Source organism: Elaeis guineensis, chromosome 1 (genome assembly GCF_000442705.2).
Source record: "Elaeis guineensis isolate ETL-2024a chromosome 1, EG11, whole genome shotgun sequence".
In the NCBI taxonomy this organism is placed as follows: Eukaryota; Viridiplantae; Streptophyta; class Magnoliopsida; order Arecales; family Arecaceae; genus Elaeis; species Elaeis guineensis.
The window spans coordinates 113,228,393-113,245,150 of NC_025993.2; the positions used below are offsets into that span (position 1 = coordinate 113,228,393).

General features: G+C 35.7%; 1 non-coding gene across 1 annotated transcript in view; it reads left to right on the top strand.

Moving 5' to 3' along the window:
* The first annotated feature begins 4,173 nt into the window (after positions 1–4,173).
* Positions 4,174–16,758, top strand: part of LOC105038612 (uncharacterized) — a 17,875-nt gene continuing 5,290 nt past the window's right edge. The window contains exons 1-3 of the transcript XR_012142431.1: positions 4,174–4,693; positions 7,109–7,208; positions 7,989–8,054. This is a non-coding gene — a transcript (uncharacterized protein). The remainder of the gene's footprint in view (positions 4,694–7,108; positions 7,209–7,988; positions 8,055–16,758) is intronic.

Consider the following 16,758-nt stretch of genomic DNA (forward strand, 5'->3'; position numbering starts at 1 on the left):
AGAATGGGGCATCAACTTATGTATGTGTTTAAATGAAATCTCCTCATCGAAAGAAATCCATTTTACAACCTGCCTTGGATTGGAATCTTACTTCAGGTAATCCAGGGAAGAGAATTTTGTATTCCATTTTAGGGCTTCAGTATGTTGTCTAACTTAAGTCCTGATGTAGATAGAGATCACAACATCCCGGAAAGGTATATACAGCAAAATAGTTAAGGAACTTAATGCCGATACTGTTTCATTTTTTGCAATCCATTCTAGTTGTCATGATAGTGTGAATTAAGCAGTGAGATGAAAACCTGCATGATGTTTAGTTTTGGCGCCAGCGTCTTCCCCATACCTTGAGTTAATGTACACCTATGAATTGCAACCTGAAATTGTTCTTGGGAGAGAGTTGGGGGACAAGCTGTCATGCTTGGCTTCCTGCTTACTTGGCATAGCTCAGAGGGCACAAATAGAAATAGAGAAAAGGCTGCTTGCGTGATCCTTACCACTTAAACTAGAGAGTGGAGACCGCAGTGTTTTGGTCTATGCTTTCTTTCAACTTTATTGTTCCACTTGCCATGTTTTTTTTGGACCCAGTTCTCAGGCTTTTGTGGATTACTATGCGGTGCTGTGAGCCTGTGAGGGTAGCCGTGGCCATCAATAATAGGCAAAGAACAGTGACCTCTTTTGGCTGGGAGGTACAATTTGACCTAAGGCTCCCTTTCTCTGACATTGGGGGGGACATCAGACTGGCTTCTACTTCAGTCTGTAAATTTTTCTTCACACGGGGACAAGGGGCTGTCATTGTGTGGTTATTCGACTCCTCTCAGTCTTGGGACCAGCGGGTACACATTGACAAGAACTTATTCTATACTTTATCATCATAATTTTATCCAGTTCTAGTGGAATAATGAGTAAAATGTTTCTTCTTTTAAAAAAGATCCCTTTTGCTCATTATCCAATCTATTTTGTTCCGAGTTATAAAATGGTTATTTGGTGGATGGATTAAGCTTGACAAAGGATATTTATATCAATCCATCACACTATCCCTGTACCAAATAGGTCCTACAGATGTCACAAATATCAAGGGTTGCCTCATCCTTTTTGGAAGCAGAACTGATTTTCTTTGAATGATGCTATTGGCTCTGCTGGAATCAAGTTGGAAACGATACATGCTTGAGCTGATGGATTATTAAGCTTGAAAGTAATTGGTCGAAAGTGGACCATTTCAGGTTAGGTTGGGTTAGGTCGGTAATCTGCGATATGGAACTAGCAAGTCCATCAACTCAGCTTTTCAACCAAGGGGCTCAGATTTGATCGCAAGCTCGGTGCAACTCATGCTTCTTTATGTATTTTGAAATTTAAAGGACAGTTTATATGCAACCTGGCAGCAGATTACAATGGTGCTATTTAGCGTAAGGTTTAAAGCTTTCATTTCCAATTCCTTTGGGCTTGCGGGGCATATTTGGTTGGTGGTAGTTGGACTACAGAAGGAAAATGAAAAGGAGTGACTTCATTTCAACCATTTGATTGGGTGAAGTTCAGCTCTATTTTGATTTCAATTTCAAAGAGAAATGAAAATACTCTAATTCTCCAAAAGCTAATCTTGATCATCTTTTAGTATTCAAATTTCATTTCAATTCGAGTCACAAACTAAACGGTGGGAGAATGTAGTCTTTTTCAATTTCCATTCTAATTCATTACATTTCTGATTTTGATTTTGGTGATAAAGCAAATGCACCTTGATTTCTTCTCTGAGGGAATCATAATAAGTATGACACAACCAAAGACTAGCGGATGAAAGAAGGTGGGTGCGAAGTGCGTCTTTGTTTTTCTTCGAAACCAAGAAGTTGTAACTAGTTTTTTTTTTTTTTTTCTTGGTAAAAGGGAAGTTGTAACTAGTTTACCGCCAATCGCTCATACTAGTCCTGCCATATGCAACGTTCGAAGATGGTGTAGCAGAAGCTCAAAACTTAGAAAGATTCTCCTTAATCTAGGCCCAGGGGATGTCAATGGAGATGGATATTTGAATATTTTTTCCATCCCCGAATTGGATGGGATGCTTTTAACCAAAATTAAATGTGGATGGTTTTGATGATGAATTTAAAAATCAAAAACTAATGGTCTCGATTTGGTAATTCTTTACGATTTTGATGACTCCTTGATCTGAAATCGAATCCAATGTTAAACCTGAAATTTGGACATATCTATTAGATGAATTGGTATGAATTATATCATGAAAATTATGAATGATATCTTTAATTTGATTATTTATATATAAAATTTTTAAAATGCATAAAAAATTTAAACAATTTTTGGATTTTCAGTTTTGGGTTTGCGATATTTTTGATAATAGTTATGATTTTTTATTTAAAAAATTATCCAATTTCGATATTGATTTCAAGGATGGTTGTGAATCCTAGCTTCATTTTTTTCATTTATCCCAAAAAAAAAAAAGAAAAAAACTGCTCCAAATCCACCTCATTGATATTCCTACCTTGGTGTCTCTCTTCCTCACTGTCACACATGCGCGCACACAAACGGCAGGATCGGCAGCATATCTACATAAAAGCTTCACTACCGAAAATCCAGATTCAATTATTTTCAGTTTAATCAAAGGGTTACAAACTTGGGCTGTTTTGCTTTCCTATACCGTTGAATCTATGTCGGTATTTTTAATCCAATCAATTATTTCCTTGACGAAACAATGTGACATCTATGCTACCGAATCGGTGCCACGATCCGTACACGCGTTAACACATTGGACTCTCCATCGTCAAATGTATTAGTTCCTTGTGGCTACATGAACATCGGCTTTATTCTAATTAAAAAAAAAAAAAAAAACATCGGCTTTATAATAACCACAATGCCCTTTTCTTGCCTCGAGTCACTCTTTATAAGCCACGGCAATAATAAAATTAGTACAACCATGATTGAGTTGATTTTCTTGTGCGATAAAAGAGAGTTTAAGGGTGGTAATTTGAGATCAAAATACCAACTTGATTCTTGATAAGCTGTAAAAATGAATTATATAACACGTTTCAAAATCTTTTGAAAGACATGCATCTTTATAAAAGAAAACAAAATATAACTTGTTTGGTTAATTATAAGTTGGATTTTGCTGCACTGCTCTAAAGAGTGTTTTAGACTTTTTATTATTTATTTATTTTTAATTATTGAATTAAATATATATTATTCGAATTTCAATCAGGTGAAGTCCTAATGTACCTGATTGATGTTATAAATATTTTAAAAATTAAAATTATTTTATATCATAATTAAATATTTTTTTGAAAAAATTCTTTTCATGGGCCAACGAAGGTAGAGATGGCACGAAGAAACTGTAGATGATGTCGGAGGAGTGGTACAGGGATGGGAGGAATTTGTGCGTGTAAGGTTGGGGGGAATCATGGGCAAACATTGAGGGATGGTGGTAGAGAAAAGCCATGGACTATGGAGAAAGAGGGATGAGAGTGGAGGAGTCCGGAAAGGGGCATGAGTGCGAAGGAGTCGCAGGAAGGTGAGGGGTGGAGGAGCCGCGGCCAAGGAGCCGAGGGTGGCAAAGGGGATGAGCGGGCAGGTGCAGATAAACTATGAGTAGAAGTGAAAAGAAGAAAAAATAAGTAAATAAACTATTATTTTTAAAAATAATAAAATATATAAAAATAATAATATATAATATTTTAAATATTTTTTATATTAAAATATCATTGATCATGCTTTATTTAATTAACAAAGCCGGATAAATCTCTCCCATCTATCTATAATATGAATTATAAAAATAATATAATATTTTAAAAATTATGTAAAATGAAATAATCATTCCTTGATGCAAAAGATACAACTACAACTCAGCCTGTATAATAACAATGAAATGAATCTTGTTATCTCTCATCAAAAAAAAGAAAAAAAGTCTTGTTATCTTTAACAAAAAAAAAAACAAAAAAAACCTTCTTATCTGCAATCAATGTTTACGAATCACAAGCAATGAGGAACAATTTAGTAACTTCCACGTCACATGTAACCCTCCCCTTATCCAAGCATTTATCGCTCAAATGGCCTCATCTAAGGTTATAATATCAAAAACTAAATAAAGATAGGGAGAGAGAAAAAGGGGCAGACGAGTCCCCGTCTCTCTCTATTTCTACCCGATTCTGACAGGTCCCGAAGCGTGAGGCAAGGCACCCAAAAAGAGGAAGAATCATCTCTTTTTCTCTCTCTCTCTCAATACCCTTCCCTTTCTTTCTTCCCTCTTTTCCTTTCCCTTCTTTCAATCTTTGGAAAAATTGGATTTTTTTTTTTTTGAAAAGCCGAGTGCGTTATTGGCCGAATCCTTCTTTCCTTGCATTCTTCTTCGCCCATTCGTCTTTACTTTTATGGCGGGAAGGAGGTTCGAATTGGCGGGGAATTAGCGGAGGATTCTGGGAATCCGAGAGGTGCGTGGGTTTTTTCTCTTGGTCTTGGCGATGGGTGCGAGCGCGAATCTGTCGGGAAATCAGGATGGGTCCCATGAGGGGCCCTCTTCTTCGCAAGGCGGCGGCGGTAGCGGAGGAGGAGGGGGAGGAGCTGCTGTCGCGAACCCTAGCAACGGCAGCCCGGCGGCAGCGGGAGGGAATTTGGGCACGGGGCAGGCGTTGAAGCATAACCCGGGCTTGTCGATGGAGTGGTCGATGGAGGAGCAGACCGTCTTGGAAGAAGGGCTAAATAAGTTAGTATTCTTAATTTTGATTCATTTATAGTCTTTCTATTTTTATGATGATTTTTTTTTTTGGTTACAATATTTTTGGTTAAAATTTGGGGTTTTCAGTTTTACTGTCCATCTTGTGGATCTTGGTGTGCATTGCTGAATTAAGTTTATGTTTTGAATCCTTCAGGTGACGGTAAATTGGTTAGATGAGAAAAAAATTGGAACTTAGAGGTAGGTTTTGGTCGCATGGTCGATATCTCAGTTTTGATAAGAGAGATATGAGGTGCAGATGATAAGAAATTAGGGTTTAGGAGGATAGTCAAAATTGTTTGCATTATTTGCTCGCAGGGGATGCCTCCCAACGAAACCAAATAGCAGATTGCTAGTTGTGGTTTTTCTGGATTATGGCAATGAATTGGTGTCTTTTGCTACTTGTCTGGTGCGTTTAATGAGTATGTTTGACTATTTTGCTTTGTTTTGCACTTTTCAGTGAACTATTTTTTTTTGTTACCAAAAAAAAAAAAGAATTTGTTTTATTTGTTTACCAAGTGATCATTCATGACTCAATTTTTTGGCCTATTCCGGCAGGTGCTCTGCATGTAAAAGAGGAAATTTTTATAAGGAACTGTGTTATAATGCTTACATTATTAATTGGTGCTTAGTTCTATTAGTAGTACAACCCACTATATGATTAGTGCAAAGCGTAATAAAACAGTTTGGGGTAAGATGGTGGCAGTGATGCAAAGGATTTTTTTATCGTAGCTAGGGTCCTCCTATATTATCTTAGCTAGCCACTGGTTGTTATGATTACTACCAACAAGGAGAGTTGTTGGACCATGCTCTACACATTGTCCCTTCAATGATTAAAGTTCCACACTATATTGATTTTCTTTCATTAGATTATGAATATTTAAGGTATAAATCATAACCTTTTGGGGTATTTTTTATGAATCTTTATACCTTTTTGGTGTCATTGTTTTTGTTTTCTTTCTTACAAAATGTTATCTTAATGATATTTGTAGCACAGACTTTAGAGTAATAAATGTGATGTAGTTTGTGTTCTTGCTGATGTTTGTTTATAATAGGAAAGACTGAATGTTGGGAGGATTTATGGTGTTTCATGTTTTTATGATAATCAAACAATCGTGCATGTAAATAGAAAAGTGAAGTTATGTCTACTAATCATCATAAGGCAATCAAAAAAAATAATTTGCTCTGGTAACATTGTTTGACATAACACCAAGCTCTAACATCTCATATTAGAATGCATATATGAAACCCACCCTTTAGCCAAAAAATATCAACACTGAATTGTTTTAGGGATGTGGTTTGGCCGAGAAAAATAAAAATTTTAAAAGACTATGGGAAAATTAAAAATGTAAAAAAAAAAATATTATCATGGCTTGTATAATGAATTCTTTTAGGTCTCCATTTATATCCTATAGTTTAAGTTGGGACTGTAGTTTTGACATGAAGTAAATGAAACGAGATGCATATGCATCTTTAAGTACAAGAAAACAGTCTAGCGCTTGCCAGAATAGTGGTTTCATTGGAACTGGTACATAATCTAATTCCACCATATTTCCTTGAAATGCAAAAAATTTGGACTTTAAAGCAGGATGTTTCACCTTAAATATAATTTAGAACCAAGCATGACACATTGGTCAAGCCACTTTTGTTTGTAGCATTGACATTAATCTATTAATCTTGATGACCTTCGCTATATATGTGGCTGTGGTGTTCCACTTTGGGAGTTGAGGACCATGTTCCATTATAACTTCTATAAATTTTCTTCCATTCTCAACATTTTATAAGTGCAAGTGCCTCTTGGTCTCATTAGCAAAAATCAAGACTATACCATCATTTTCTAATAATAAGTCTAGATTATAAAAATTATTTTCACAGATCTTAATATTTCTTTTTTGTCAAAGCCCTTCAGTTTTTAGTATCCAAATCCGATATTAGGAGCTTTGCATGCAACGTGTAAGTATATTTTACTGTAGTAATGAACCTCTTGCTTTTTGTGCTTATATCTGCGTCCCAAAACTTGAGTACACCACAACCTATCTTGTTCTCATGTAGCATGTGCGGAATTTTGTTTGTAGAGATCAGTAGCTTGGAAGTTGTGGTGCTTTGGTTAACAACAATTATGGTATTAGAAAGAGGTGAGCAATGCTTTCTGGCTGTCTCTGCGACAGGAGATTGGTGCTACCTGATTGCTGTTGCTAATTTTTGGTGGGAAGAACCTTGTGAGACATGTTTTGGGGGCTTGTTCTTCATTTCTTCCATTTTATTAGTAATGCATGTCTGTCTTATATCATGTTTTGTTGTTAATACCCATACTTTTATCTCAGTTTTATATTGACCTCGCTATGTGGTTCTCTTCTTATTGCAGCAAAACAAGTTTCCTCATTTGCTGATTGTTTTTACTAGCAGATATGCATCTGAATCAACTATAGTTCGTTATGCAAAAATTGCCATGCAACTGAAGGAAAAAACAGTCCGAGATGTGGCCCTGCGGTGCAGATGGATGACTGTAAGTTTGATAGTTGATGATGTTCATCCTTACCATTATAATCGTCTGGGTCCTATTTTGAATATTTTACACATTTTAGTTCACCTTTATGTATGTAATTCAACCTGTTCTTTTGGCATAATCCTGAACACTTCAAATTTCTAACTTGTGCGAAGGGAAATTGCTTACTAGAAATACATACAAGGTGCTGTTATATTGCTCTAGCCTCAAGTTATACCATGTGTGCACCTGCATGTGTGCATATTTGTACCTATGAGTATAATGCATGCATGTTTACATGTTTTTGTGCTACATATCTTTTTGTTACCTAGCTGTCCAGTCTCCATGTATTTTCATACAGACAACCTCATGTTTGACAACCAAACTTTTGGGGATTTCAAGCTTGTTATTGTAATGCAACTGACCTAGCCTTGTCTGGGAGTGCCTGCTATTGATGGAGGTTTGATGTTGGGTTGATAACTGGTTGTAAAACATTCCTAAATTTTGATGAATCATACCTTGACTGTTGAAAGTTGAAACAGTCCAGATGTCTATGGGATATGTCCTGTTTCTTGAAACCATGATTTGCTATCACAATACTAGTACCCTATGTTTATACTTCTCATTATATGGGCTTTGTTGAATCATAATTGGAATAACTCCCATGGGAACTCACATGTTGTGTGATATATGCACTCTAATTTAAAGCTAAATTTGCATGTACAGGATGGATGGTTACATATGCTTAACGTCAAACTGGTTTCTCTTTATTAACCAAAGCCTGTTTCATTTCTCCTACAGAAAAAGGAAAGTGGCAAAAGGAGGAAAGAGGATCATAACTTGTCAAGGAAAAGCAAAGATAAAAAGGTGGGTGTACGCTGATATGAATGTATTGTATTATGTTTGTCATCATGGTATTGGGCGGTGAATGGGTGATTTGCTTTTTGAGCATTCTAAATACTGGTTATGATCTTGGTGCCTAAACAGTTAGGACAGTTCAATTTAATTTTGTTTTTGTGTAGCATAGTTTCTATTCCATCTCTTGGAAGCTAAGCTGTTATTTTGCACTAGATATCCCTAAAATGCCTTTTGATTAGACATTTCACTTGTTTGTAACTCGAGTTGGTATTTCATAAGTTGTTTACTTTGGTTAAGGTTAAAGATCTCTCATTGTGAAGCTGCTATACTGTGAGAATGAAGAAATGAACAAATAAGGGTATTTTCAGTTGTAAATTACCTGGACACAGTGATGATTGTTGACCTTAAAATCTCAATGATTTAGTTTGATTCTTCATTAGAATCCTAATTAGTATGGGGTAGACCTCTACTATTCTATTTTTACTTACAACATTCCTAAATTCTATCTCCCTTTCTCACATTTTCTCAGCTATATTTATGATAATTTCACTTTCTCCATTTTTCCATAGACTGTATGTTCTCTTGTTTCTGATATTGAAGCTGAAAACTAACATAAAAGGAATGCATCATGTGAGTGCATCGATTAGTAACCCTTTTGTATTCAACATTAATAAATGTTTCTCATCTGAACTGGTCAATTACTTGTGGAAGGCATGTGCAGCTTACTATTTATCATTCATGTTCATTTTCTTTTACGTTGTTCTATGAATGAGTCTTATGCTGGACATTAAGTTGATTCATTAATTGATAAAATTGAAAGGAACCCAAACTAAAGTTACCCTCTAATTCTCTTTATAAGGTGGTCTTAATTTATATATCCAGTTTTTGGAGGCTGATAATTATTTTGGGATGAATAAATGTGTGATTAGTGAGTTTTTTTGAGATAATAAGTTAAATGTATGCATTCATGCACCTGGGTACATGCAGGCATGTGCATATGTATATGATCAGATTGGAAGTTGGATCCGGTCCGGTGAAATTAGAAAACAGGGTTCTGACACTGATGATTGAAGCTGTTGAATGCAAGGTTTTACAACTTGGTTTCAATTTCGATCATGTAGGTAGAGTTTTGGTTTCGGCAGTTTTGGCGGTTTTGGTAGTTTTGCTCCAAGTTTCAGAATTTCCGTTAAAGGTCAAGAAAAATTGAAAAAACAAAAAAAGGGAAAAAGATCAAGAAAGTTAGCTGACTTTATTGATTGTATTTAAAGTTTTTTAGGGTTTGGGTTGTGACTTTGGATATATTCAGGTTGAAACTAAAGTTATAAACATTAGATTTATTCATATTTCTCTACTTTTGGTCATAATTGTACATTTTTCTCTAATCATATAATTTTACTTTACTTTTCTCTATTTTTATAACTTTCATATTTGCTCATTTTTTACATTTAAGCCAACTATTCTTTAAGCATGTTTAAATTTTATTTCATTTCAATAACTCATCTAAACAAGCAAAAAAATGTTTGAGTGTGTTTCATTATATTCCATTTTAAAGATCCAAAAACAAGAAAAGATCCATCTAAATAAAAATCCATTTTCTGTTGCTATTCTATTTCAATATACCATTTTAATCTTAAAAGAAGATTAAAAAAAAAAAATCTTATTTCTAAAAGAGAAAACATACTAACACAGAATGTTTTCTAATTGGTTAAGATATAGATTAAATTTGCATGTTGCCTATTGTAAGTATAAAACTTGGCCAAAAATAACATAAATTAGATTATTGAAGCCTTAAATATATATGGTATTTAATAATATCAAAAAATTCTAGAAAATACTTGGTACATGGAACATGCAAACTTATTAAACCAACAAAAAGAGAAAACATTGTCATTTTCTGTTAGTTTTGGGCTGAATTGTCCAACTTGGCTGAAACAGGCCGAAATTGATCGAAAATGGCTGAAATCAGCCAAAAGTGATGGAACAAAGTGACCGAAACCAAAAATCATTCTGGTCCAAACTTCAAACCATCATTTAATGTGATCTACCATCTCTATTTGCCTACAGACAGAAAATCATATATTTTGAGACCCCTGATCTATGCATCTAGTGGTCATGAATGAACATTGTATCATGTTATTTAAACTTTACTTTTTTGACCACTTGATATATAGGTTATGGGTCACCAAATTACATGATTTTTGGCCTGTCAGCAGTTTAGAAGTAGTAGATTGCATTCCAAGGACTTTGGATCATCATTGTTAGACCTTGGTCTTCTGAATTCACCTGATCGATCCAACTTCAAATGCAGACGGCCAGAGTCTGGTTGACCCCCCCCTCTCTCTCATTGTATGTATGTTTATATGTATGTATGTATGTACATACATACATACATACATATATATTTTATATATATATATATATATATATATATAAAAAAAAATATATATATATTATATATGTATGTATGTATGTATGTATGTGTGTATGTATACATACATACATGCATGCATCCACATGCATGCATGCATCCATACACATACATGCATTCATACGTCATACATCACATTCATACATGCATGCATACATACACATACATACATACATATACATACATACACATACATACATATACACACACACACACACACACACACACATACATATATATATATATACACACACACGTATATATACTGTATATACATATATATATATACATATATACATATATATATATACACATACACACACACACATATATATATACATATACACACACATATATAATATAACACACACATATGCATACGTATATACGTATGCATACGTACATACATACGTATGCATACGTACATACATACGTATGCATTCGTACATGTATGTATGTATGTACTATATGCTATACATACATAATATAGATATGTATGTATGTATGCACGCACATACATATAGATATGTATATATACATATACATACATATATATATCTATATACATACATATAGATATGTATATACATATATATATATATATATATATATATATATATATATATATATATATATATGCATACATACATATACATATATATATATATATATATATATATATGTATATTATGTATGCATATATATATATATAATATATATATATATATGCATACATATATACATATATATATATATATATATATATATATATATATATGTATGTATGCATATGTACATATATATGTATATGTGTATATATATGTATGTATGCATATATGTGTATATATATGTATATGTATATGTGTGTATGTATGTATGCATGTATATGCGTGTGTGTATGTATGTATGTATGTATATGTGTGTGTGCATGCATGCATGCATATATATATATATATATATATATATATATATATATGTATGTATGCATATATACATGTATATGTATATGTGTATATATATGTATATGTATATATATATATATATGTTGAGATCACGCGCACCAGATAGGATCGACCTAGGCTTTTGATCTAATGTCTAATTACTTTGAGACAATTCGTCAAACACATTGCAGGCATAAATAAACAAAGACAAAGAAATCAAGATTTACGTGGTTCGGCACAAGGGGCCTACATCCACGGAGAGGAGGAGCAATCCACTATAAATCCGTTCTGAAAAATAAGTACAATATGAGATATAAAATACCCCAAACCGAAATCAACAAGAAGGCAACAGAGTATCGAATATAAGGCAACAAAGATCCAATCAGATCTACCAATCTCAGCCTCGGCAATAGATCAAAGGTAAGAGAATACCTGAGGTGAAGATACCTTTCTCAATCCTCGACAAAAAATCAAGATGAATACCTCCTTACCAATCGAAGAAGCGTTCGGTCATCAGCACAGGGTATCCGTGAAACCGAGAAGGAAGAAGAAAGGTAGAACACCAACCAAAAGCCTTCATCCACCAGGAACTCAAGAAGAAAGAGAGACGACACACCAGGGAGAACACCAACAGAACACCAGCGGAAGAATGCCAGGAAGAACACCAGCGGGAGAAAGCCAAGAACCAAGCCCGCGCTAGAACACCAGGAACCACCGCGCACCCTTCAAATAGAGGTTCACCCGAAGAGGAATTCTAAGCTGTCATGGGAGATAAACAAGGAAAGAATATATATATAAAACCGTTTTGCAGAAAACCCCTTGATCTCTCTATAATTTTGGAGCAATATATAACAATCCTTCTCCTTGCGACAAATATTGTACCTTTTATATCAGATGTGAAAAAGAAAAAAAAACTTTTATAACCTCCTCACCACAAGCCCCGCAGGGCATTACCAAATGCTTATACCAATCAAGTTCAGAAAATTCCTGAACTTAATTGCAGGGATTGGTTTAGTGAACATGTCAGCCAGATTATGGGCAGTGTAAATTTTTTGAAGCCTGACATCACCTTTCTCTACCAGATCTCTGATGAAGTGATACCTGACATCTACATGCTTTGTTCGTTCGTGATATATCTGGTCTCTGGCAAGGTGCAAAGTACTCTGACTGTCACAATAAATGTCAAACAATCCTGTTCGAGATTCAAATCCTGTACCAACCCTTTTAGCCAAATAGCTTCCTTTGCTGCCTCTGTCAATGCCATATATTCTGCTTCAGTGGTAGATAAAGCAACTGTAAACTGCAAAGTAGCTTTCCAACTGACTGCATATTCAGAAAGAGTAAACACATATCCGGTCAAAGATCTTCTCCTGTCCAAGTCACAAGCATAATCTGAATCACAAAATCCTGTAACTTTGTAATTACTCTGTGCAGTAAATATCAATCCCAATTTAGAAGTGCCTTTTAGATATCTAATATCCATTTCACAGTTGACCAGTGAGCCTTTCCAGACTTATCCATGTATCTGCTTACAACGCTTACTGCTGTGAAATATCAGGTCAAGTGCAGACCATAATGCTGCCAACTGCGCTCGCATATGGCACTCTAGACATATATCTCTCCTCATCCTCAGTCTAGGAGAGTCTCTGACAGAAAGTCTAAAATGACTGACAAAGGGGGTAGTGACAGGCTTAATTGTAGACATACCAAATCTGTCCAAGATTTTTCAATATAACTATGCTGAGTAAGGAAAAATCTACCTGACTGCCTGTCACGAATAATCTCCATCCCAAGTATCTTCTTTGCCGGTCCAAGGTCTTTATATCAAATACAGTATTGAGCTCGGCTTTCAGTTTCTGGATGATTGACATGTCCTTGGCTGCAATTAACATACATCCACATATAATAACAAATAACAAAAGGACCATCTGAAAGCTGTTGGTGATACACACAACTGTCATATGGAGATCTACTGTATCCATGGTGATCATAAATCTGTCAAATTTGTGGTACCACTATCTTGGAGACTGCTTAGACCATATAATGATCTCTTGAGTAAGCATACAGATCTTCTTTATTTGGAACCTCAAAATCAGGTGGTTGTTGCATATAGATCTGTTCCTCTAAATCATCATGAAGAAAAGGTGTCTTAACATCTAGTTGTTCCAGCTCCAAATTTTGAGAAACAACAAAAGCAAGTAACACACGGATAGAAGAATGTTTGACTACTGGAGAAAATACGTCCTTGTAATCAATACCCTCCCGTTGACTGTATCCTTTGCTACTAACCTGGCTTATATCTAAAATCTTGAGTGGCTCCTTTCCTTTTGAAGATCCATTTGCAGCCAATTGCCTTCTCACTTTTGGTAATTTGACTAACTCCAAGTCTGATTCTTTTCTAGAGACTGAAGTTCTTCAACCATAGCCATGATCCATTTATCAGCCCGTGAACTACTAATAGCCTCTTGATATGTGGTCGGTTCATCACCAATGGTGTCTGCAACACTCAGAGCATAATAGATTAATCAGCACAAGCAGAATCCTCAAAGCCATACCTTTGAGGTGCTCTGATCTGACGCTTGGGTCTTCGAGTGCAATACTATCAATCTGATCCTGATCTTGTAATGTCACCTCCTCTGAGTCTGAATCTCTGCATCTGTCTGTTGTTGTTGTTCATTATAAGTATCTTCACTTGACGGCTGCTGCTGTGATTTAACAGTCTAATCAATATCTACAACAGTCCTATCCTGCTGACCTCGATCCTGATCTCTCTGAGAAGAATTAGCTGTAGCTGCTTGAAGCAGTGGCTGTCTCATGAAATGTCACATCCCTGCTGACTAGAAATCCTTGAGATCCAGGCTCTATGCACCATAATCTATAGCCTTTACCCCATATGCATATCCAATAAATATGCACTTTTTAGTCTGGGGGTCCAACTTTTCATCTCTTACATGTGCATAAGCTGGACACCCAAAGATTTTGAGTACTGAATAGTCTGCAGGTCTTCTTGTCCACATCTCTTCCGGAGTCTTCATGCTTAATGCTGATGCTGGAGATCGGTTTATAATATAGCAGGCTGTGTGAGCGGCTTCTGCCCAAAAACTCTACTTAATCCAGAACTAGATAACATAGACCTGACTCTCTCTAATAGTGTGCGGTTCATGCGTTCTGCCACACCATTCTATTGAGGTGTACCCACTGTTGTTCTATGTCTAATAATACTTTCTGACTTGCAAAAGTTATCAAATTCTGTAGAACATAATTCTAAACCATTAGCAGTCCGAAAAGTTTTCACCTTCCTTTCAGTTTGCCTCTCGACCATAGACTTCCACTTTTGAATGTTTCAAATACATCACTCTTATTTTTAATGATGTATATCCAGACTTTCCGGAGTAATCATCAATAAAATAAGTATTTATCTTGATCCACCCTTGGATGTAATTGGGGCAGGTCCCCATAGGTCAGAATGAATATAGTCTAATATATCAGTTGTCCATGCACGCCTGTAGTGAAGCTGACTCTGTGTTGTTTTCCAAATATGCAGTGCTCACAGAATCCAAGTGCACCAATTTCTGACCACTCAGCAGACCACGTCTGCTCAGCTCCTGTAGACCTATGTCTGAAATGTGTCCTAATCTCTGGTGCCATAAATGTGTCAACTGCTCAATAGAAGATTATACTGCTGATGCCTGACCAACAACTGTACTGCCATCCAGGTAGTAAAGGGTGCCACTTAATTTACCTCTCAATAAAGTTAATACCCCTTTATTGATAGTTATAGATCCTCTACCCCATCTGCCCTCATATCTTGCTCTGTAAAGGCATGTATTGAGAGAAGGTTCTTTTTAATTTAGGAACATATCTGACATCATCCAATATCACCATGGCATTTGAATTAGATTTAATTTGTATCGTTCCAATACCTTCTATACTACAGATACCATCATCTCCAAGAAGAACAGTACCACCTTCACAAATCTAAAGGAAGAGAACCATTCTTGTGAGGTGTCATGTGGAAGGATGTCCAGAATCACGATCCAAGTATCAGCATGACTAACACTGCATCATCTGGTATACTGCTATGACTTTCTGAAGAAACTGCAATTGATGCTGTATCAGAGATTGTTCCTTTATCTTTTTGTTCCTTCTCCTTTTAGATTGTAGAAGTTACATTCAGATTTCAATGGCCTGGCTTTTTGAATAGTGACAAATACCTGATCTTTTGGGCCTAGACTTTGATCTATTTTTGGACTTCTACCCTGTCCCCCTTTTTCTGTTCATCTCTACCTCTAACAGTAAGACCTTGAGCTGGAGTCTGAGTCTGATGCTGAAGCTGTATTTTAATCTAAGTTCATTGGATAATAAGTAGCTTCTACTTCAAGACTTATTGTTTCTCTTCCATAAACATGGTAGTGGTAATATGCTCAAAGGACTTAGGCAAAGAGTAAATTAGAATCAAAGCTTATCTTCTTCATCTACATCGACACCAACATTTACTAGATCAAGCAGGAGCTTATTATACTCATCCAAGTGATCTTTAAGTGAAGTTCTTCTGTCATGCGAAATATGTGTAATTTTTTTCTCAAATATAATCTATTAGTCAGGGATTTTGCCATATATAAACTGTCTAGTTTTTTCATACACTTTTGGCTGTATCTAGTTCACAACATTGTGTAGGACTTTATCACTTAAACATGAAAACAAGGTTCTTAGGGCTCTTCGTTAATTTCTTCTTTAGCAGCCTCATTATCTCCCAGGATTGAATCCATATCCTTAAGGCTTTTGCTACACCTTCTTTAACCAACAAATATTTCATCCTTACCTTCCATAGTGAAAAGTCTCCCGTGCCATCAAAGACGGCCACTTCATGCCTGATGGTGGTGGAGTGAGAGATAAACGCTGGATCATTAGCCATTGAAAAACTTTGTTTCTTGTCACCAGCCATCCAAGTGCTCTGATACAATTGTTGAGATCACGCGCACCGGATAGGATCGACCTAGGCTTTTGATCTAATATCTAATCTCTTTGAGACAATTCGCCAAACACATTGCAGGCATAAATAAACAAAGACAAAGAAACCAAGATTTACGTGGTTCGGCACAAGGGCCTACATCCACGGGGAGGAGCAATCCACTATAAATCCGTCCGAAAAATAGGTACAATATGAGGTATAAAATATCTAAAACCGAAATCAACAAGAAGGCAACAGAGTATCGAATATAAGGCAACAAAGATCCAATCGGATCTACCAATCTCAGCCTCGGCAATAGATCAAAGGTAAGAGAATACCTGAGGCGAAGATACCTTTCTCAATCCTCGGCAAAAAATCAAGATGAATACCTCC